Source organism: Indicator indicator, chromosome 34 (assembly GCF_027791375.1).
Source record: "Indicator indicator isolate 239-I01 chromosome 34, UM_Iind_1.1, whole genome shotgun sequence".
NCBI classification, from domain to species: domain Eukaryota; kingdom Metazoa; phylum Chordata; class Aves; order Piciformes; family Indicatoridae; genus Indicator; species Indicator indicator.
Genome location: NC_072043.1, coordinates 8,010,958 through 8,016,641, shown reverse-complemented (window position 1 = coordinate 8,016,641; position 5,684 = coordinate 8,010,958).

Genomic DNA, 5,684 nt, shown 5'->3' with positions numbered 1-5,684 from the left:
GGTGGGTGGGTGGGCGTGTGGGCAGCGATGGGCGAGGGGCTGCAGTGGGCTCGGCTCTCCCCGGCAGCTCTCCGGCGCGGGTGGCAAGTTGAGCGGAGCCGTTTGCCTACGTAAGGGCTGCTCCGCCGGGCAGCCTATCGCGGCCCGCAGCCGCCGCTGCCAGCCTGCCGGGGGGGGTGGGCTCTGGGGGGGTGTTGCTGATTTTTTTTTTTTAATTTTTTCCCCTTCCTCCTCTTTTTTAATTGGGGGGGCGGCAATCTTATTTCTTTCCTTTCTTTCCCCCTCCTCCCTATTTTCTTTCCACTGCTTTTCCCGAGCTCAATAGGAGCTGGTAGCTGGCACCGGAGTTTGGGAGAGCTGAGGGACACCAGATGGGCTTTGTGGGGACCAAGGCTGATGCCTTCTCTTCTTGGGGGAGCGAAAGGGTCTATTTTGAGGGGCAAAAGGGGTATTTGGTGTGGCAGAGGAGCACTTTGGGTGGCAAAGAGGCATTTTGGGTGGCAAAGGGGTAATCTGTGGAGCAACAGAGTGATCTGGGGGCCAAAGAGGTAGTCTGGGGGGCAAAGAGGTGTTTTGGAGAGCAAAGGGTATTCATTGGGGGTAGGGGGGTGGTTGGCATGCAGAGAAGGGGGGGTTGCCCCTCCTTGGGTTTGTTGGCATGGGGAAGGAAAAGCTTTGTGACCTACTTAGGGGTTGGTCCTGAAGGAGGGTGAGCAGAGGGAGAGTGGCAAGAGTGAGGAGGGTGAGGATGAGGATGGCAGGGTGAGAGTAATGAGGATGGGGGTGGCAATCATGAGGGTGGTGAGGATGAAGATGGGGCATGAAGGTGGTGAAGTGAGGAAGGGGCGAGTGGTGAGAATGAGGGTGGTGAGGGTGAGAATGGCAATGGTAAGGATGAAGAGGGTGAGGATGAGAGTGGTCAGGATGAGGATGAAGAAGGTGGGCATGGTAAAGGATGAGGAGGGTGAGGATGAGAGCAGTCAGGATGAGGATGAACAAGGTGGGCATGGTAAGGACGAGGATGAGGGTGGTGAGGGTGAAGATGAGGAAGGTAAGGAGGGCAAGGATGACAGGGTGAGAGTGGTGAGGATGGTGGGGATGAGTGGTGAGGATGAGAACAGCAAGGACAAGGGTGAGGGAGAAACTGGTGAGGATGAGGACAGTAAGTATGAGGATGGTGAGGCTGAGGCTGAAGATGGTAAGAGTGATGAAGTAAGGAGAGTGAGGATGAAGATGGTAAGGACAGTGAAGTGAGGAGCGTAAGGATGGCAAAGATGAGGGTGGTGAAGATGAGGGTGGCGAGAATGAGGATGGTGAGGGTGAAGATGTCAGGGATGAGGATGGTTAAGGACGAAGATGATGAGGATGAGGATGGTGAAGATGAGGATAGTGAGGATGAGGACAAGGATGAGGATGGGGAAGAAAGGTAGCAGGCAGGACACTGAGTCCCACCAAGTGCCTGCTGAAACCCAGGAGTGATGTGGGCTCCACGCAGAGGAGGGGGCTCCACTTGAGGGGTCTGGGGATCCCTTCCCTTCCTGACCTCCCCAAATTTGGGGGGTTACCAGCCAGACCTGCAGAGCCAGCCCTTGGCAGTGCCCACTGACCCTGCTTTCACCTGCCCTCAGCCCACACTGTGGTGAGTTGGGGGGACCCCCAGGAAAGAGGCGGGGACCCCCCCCAGCAATGGGGGGGATGCAGCCCCCAGCCCCCCGCCTCGCCTGCCTTGCTCGCCTCTAATCCTGGTTTGGGGGTTGCTAAGCAACTGCAGAAGTCGCCCGTGGGCTCCGCTTGCTGATGCTGGCTCTGGCTGGCCCCCAAAACGTGTCATGGCCCCCCTAGGATGGGCCACCGGCACCCCCTGGCTCACCAGCACAGCCAGGCCTTGCTGTGTCTCCTCACCCAGGTCTGGGGGCCTGATGGCACTAACCTCTGCCTTTGCCAGCAGTGGCATCATCATTGTCACCATGAGCAACCCCGTCCCATTGGCATCACTGTCCCTGCTCCTGGCACCGTCTTCCGGTCCCAGCCCCACCACCTCCAGCACCATTCCTGCTGCCACCTCCACCATCATCCCTGGCTTCATCTCTGTAACCTCCACCACCATTCCCATCTCCACCTCCACCACTGTCCCTTACCCCATCCCCATCCCTGTTCTCATCCCTGTCACCACCACCACCATCACTGTCCTTATCTCCACTATTGCCCTGGCCCCATCCCTGCCCTCATTCCCATCACCTTCACCACCATCTCCATCATTGTTCCTGCCCCCATTCCCATCATAATTCTCATACCCATTCCTGTCCCTATCCTGGTTTCCATCATTTTCCCCATCACATCCCCAACCCAATCTTCAACCCCATCATCTCTGTCCTCATCCCTGTTCCCATGCCCCTGCTATCCCCAACCTCAACCTCATCCTCATCTTTGTCCCCACCCCTGTCCCCATCTTCATCATCATTCCTTTCCCTGGTCCTTGTTCTCACCCCCATCATGTCCACTGCCACCCCTGTCCCCATCATCATTCTTGTCCCCATGCCCACCATTATCCCCTTCCCTGTCCCTATCCCCATCCTCCTCATGGTCACTATCCTCATTCCCATTCTTATCCTTGTTCCCATTCCCATCCTTATCCTCGTGCTCACCTTCAGCCCCACCATCTCTGTTCCCATTCCTGTCCCTTTCACCATCCTCATCATCACACTCATCCGTGTCACTCTCTGTGTTCCCATCTCCATCCCCCTGAGGCCACTCCAATTGGGGTGCAGGCAGTTGCACCCCCAGCTCCCCAGGGCACCCTGCTCCTTATCCCACTCCACCCCATCCCATCCTAGGCACCCACCTCAACCACTTCACCCACAATTCACCATCTGATGGGGGCCAACCACCCTGGCAGCAGCACCCAGCAAGATGAGTGCTCCCCGAGCAGCCTTTGCTCCCTGTTGGCACCCAGCTCATCCCACCAGAGCTGCTTTTCCACCACCAGCTCTTCCCACCAGTGCGGCGTGAGGGGAGGTGGAAGAAAACTCTGCTCCAGCAAACCTGTCTCCAGCTTCTAGCAGAAGCCCTGGCTGCTGGGCTGGGATTTTTTAGGCGGGAAAAGGATCCCTTTCCCTCATTTTTTGGCTCCTCTGAATCCATCTCTTCCTGCTCTAGAGAGAGAAGAGAGGACGTGTTGAGGGGAGAGGAGCAGAAAAGCTTTTAGGGCTGACTCCTGCACTAAGGATCTGGGGAAAATGTACTGGGAGGATAATCCTGCTGCCGTGAATCCCTGAAATGCACAAAAACAGGGAGTTTGGGATTGCAGGGGTGGACGACACCCCATTTTTCCCAGTGTCACTCAGTCCCCTCTATCCCTAACTCCCGCTCCGGCCGCGTCTCCCCGGTACTGGCGGAGCCAGCGAGCTCCGGCGGCTCCCTCCGGCTGCGGCTGCGGCTGCGGAGGAGGGATGTGAAATGCCAGAACATTTCTGATCATTAACGGCAGGGTTTGAGCCCGTTCCAGGCTCCACGTTATTCCCAGGAAAACAACCCAATCCGGGCACAGCGATATCGGGGTGAGGCTTTTCCAAGTGACTCCAACCCCCAAATCCTCATCAAACAACCTGGATTTGGGAAGGTGGCAACAGGTACAAGGAGTGCTGGGACCTGTTGGCATCGTCCTGCTATGGTTTGAGGTGGTGGCAAAAAATCCTTAAAGCCTTGAAAAAACAGGGAGTTTGGATGCTGGAAAAGTGCCCTGGGTGGTGTTGGCAGCAAAGCAGGAGGCGGCAGGCGGCGAGGCGCTGCCCGGGCTGGGGGGGGTCACTTGGCATCAGCCCCGTCGCGGGGTCCCCGCCAGCTTGGTTTTGTTCCCCCAATTCCATCCTTCCTGTTTTGTTTTTTTTTTTTTTTTTTTTCCCGGGAGAGACGCCGCCGTGGTCCGTGTCCCGTGGGCGAGCTGAGCATATGGCCAGGAAAAAACAGGAATTGGGGCGAGGTGAGAATTGGGGTGAGGATGGGTGAGGGGGTCCATCCCCCATGAATGAAGAGCAGCGGCTGGGGTGCAGGTCCCGGAACCCTTGGGGTTTAGCAACAGTTGGGATTCCAAAGCCGCTCCGATGGGAAAATCCCAATTAGGATTGGAATGGGATGGGGCCAGGGGGCTTAAAATGCACCTGGAGTCGGGGGGGGGGGGGTAGGAGAGGGCCATGTCACATCGTGGGGATGTTCTCAACGCTCTGCCATCCCGCCCCGGCACGCTGGAGTCTGCATAGCCTAGCCCCTGAAGTCTGCTTCTGGAGGGAAAAATCCCCAGGGATTGGTGCTAATAATAGCGAGGCCTCGTTAGTAATGACTCTCATTAACAAATGTGCCCCCTGGGGGGGCGGAAATGAGGTTTTGGGGGGGTGTTTGAGGCGTGGCAGCTCGTTTCGCGTTGGGATGGTTGGGAATGGGGGATGTGGGGTCAGGCCCCTTGGGGGGTGTCCCTTTTACTTCCATAGAGGGAGAGAAAACATTGGATAGGGTAAAACAGGGACTAATATTGGGAATAATCAACAATAAAAATCATTTATAAGGTAATAAATACATATTGATAGGGTATAATTAATAATAAAGATCATTTACAGGGTAATATGTACATATTTATAGGGAATAATCAATAATAAAGACTTTTTACAGGGTAATACATATAAATTTATAGGGTACAATCAATAATAAAGAGAATTTATAGGGTAAAATGGATATATTTAAAGGGTATTTTCCTGGAAATATAGAATATATCCATTTTTAGCTATTAATATACATTATTAGACTATTTTTCTGTGTGAATGTATATTAACATATAGAATATATCTGTTTATAGGGGGAAATAAAGAGGACCTGATCAACGATAAAGAGAATGTACAGGAGGAAATATAGATAATTAAAGGGTATTTGCCTAGAAATACAGCATATATATAGTTTTTTATGTGTTAATCTATTTATGAATGTGTATTTATGTGTAATATTTCTATATTAATATAATTAATGCATATTTATATATTAATATATAGAGATACAGAGAGAATATATAGAGAGAGATACAAAGAGAATATATAGAGAGATATAAAGAGAATATATAGATATAGAGAGAATAAAGATTTAAAGGGAGAAATAAAGAAGCTTTACTAAATAATAAAGATAATTTATAGGTTAATATAGATATTTAAGGGGTATTTACATACACAAATAATATATACATCAATTTTCACTGTATTAATATACCTTTGTAAGGAAAATTAAGAGGGTATGATCAATAATAAAGGTAATTTATTGTATGTAAAAATGGATTTAAAGGGTATTTGCCTACAAAAATATGATATTTAATATAATTTTATTTATATTTTTATATAAATATGTATTATATTTAATATCTGTAATCTATGAATATACATGAATTTCCTGTATTAATATATAGAATAGGTATTTCTAGGGTATTTGTCTACAAATATATAATATAATTAATTTTTATATACTAATGCAGATTAATATAGAGAAAATATCTATGTAGAGGGTAAAAAAAGTGTCTCTCTGTGAGGTAAGATAATTTGTAGGCTAACAGAGATATTTACTGGGTCTGTGAACTCTTAAGATACACTATTGTATAATCCAATATGTTAAAAGTATTTCTGTGTATCAATATCTACAGAGTGTAATCCCCC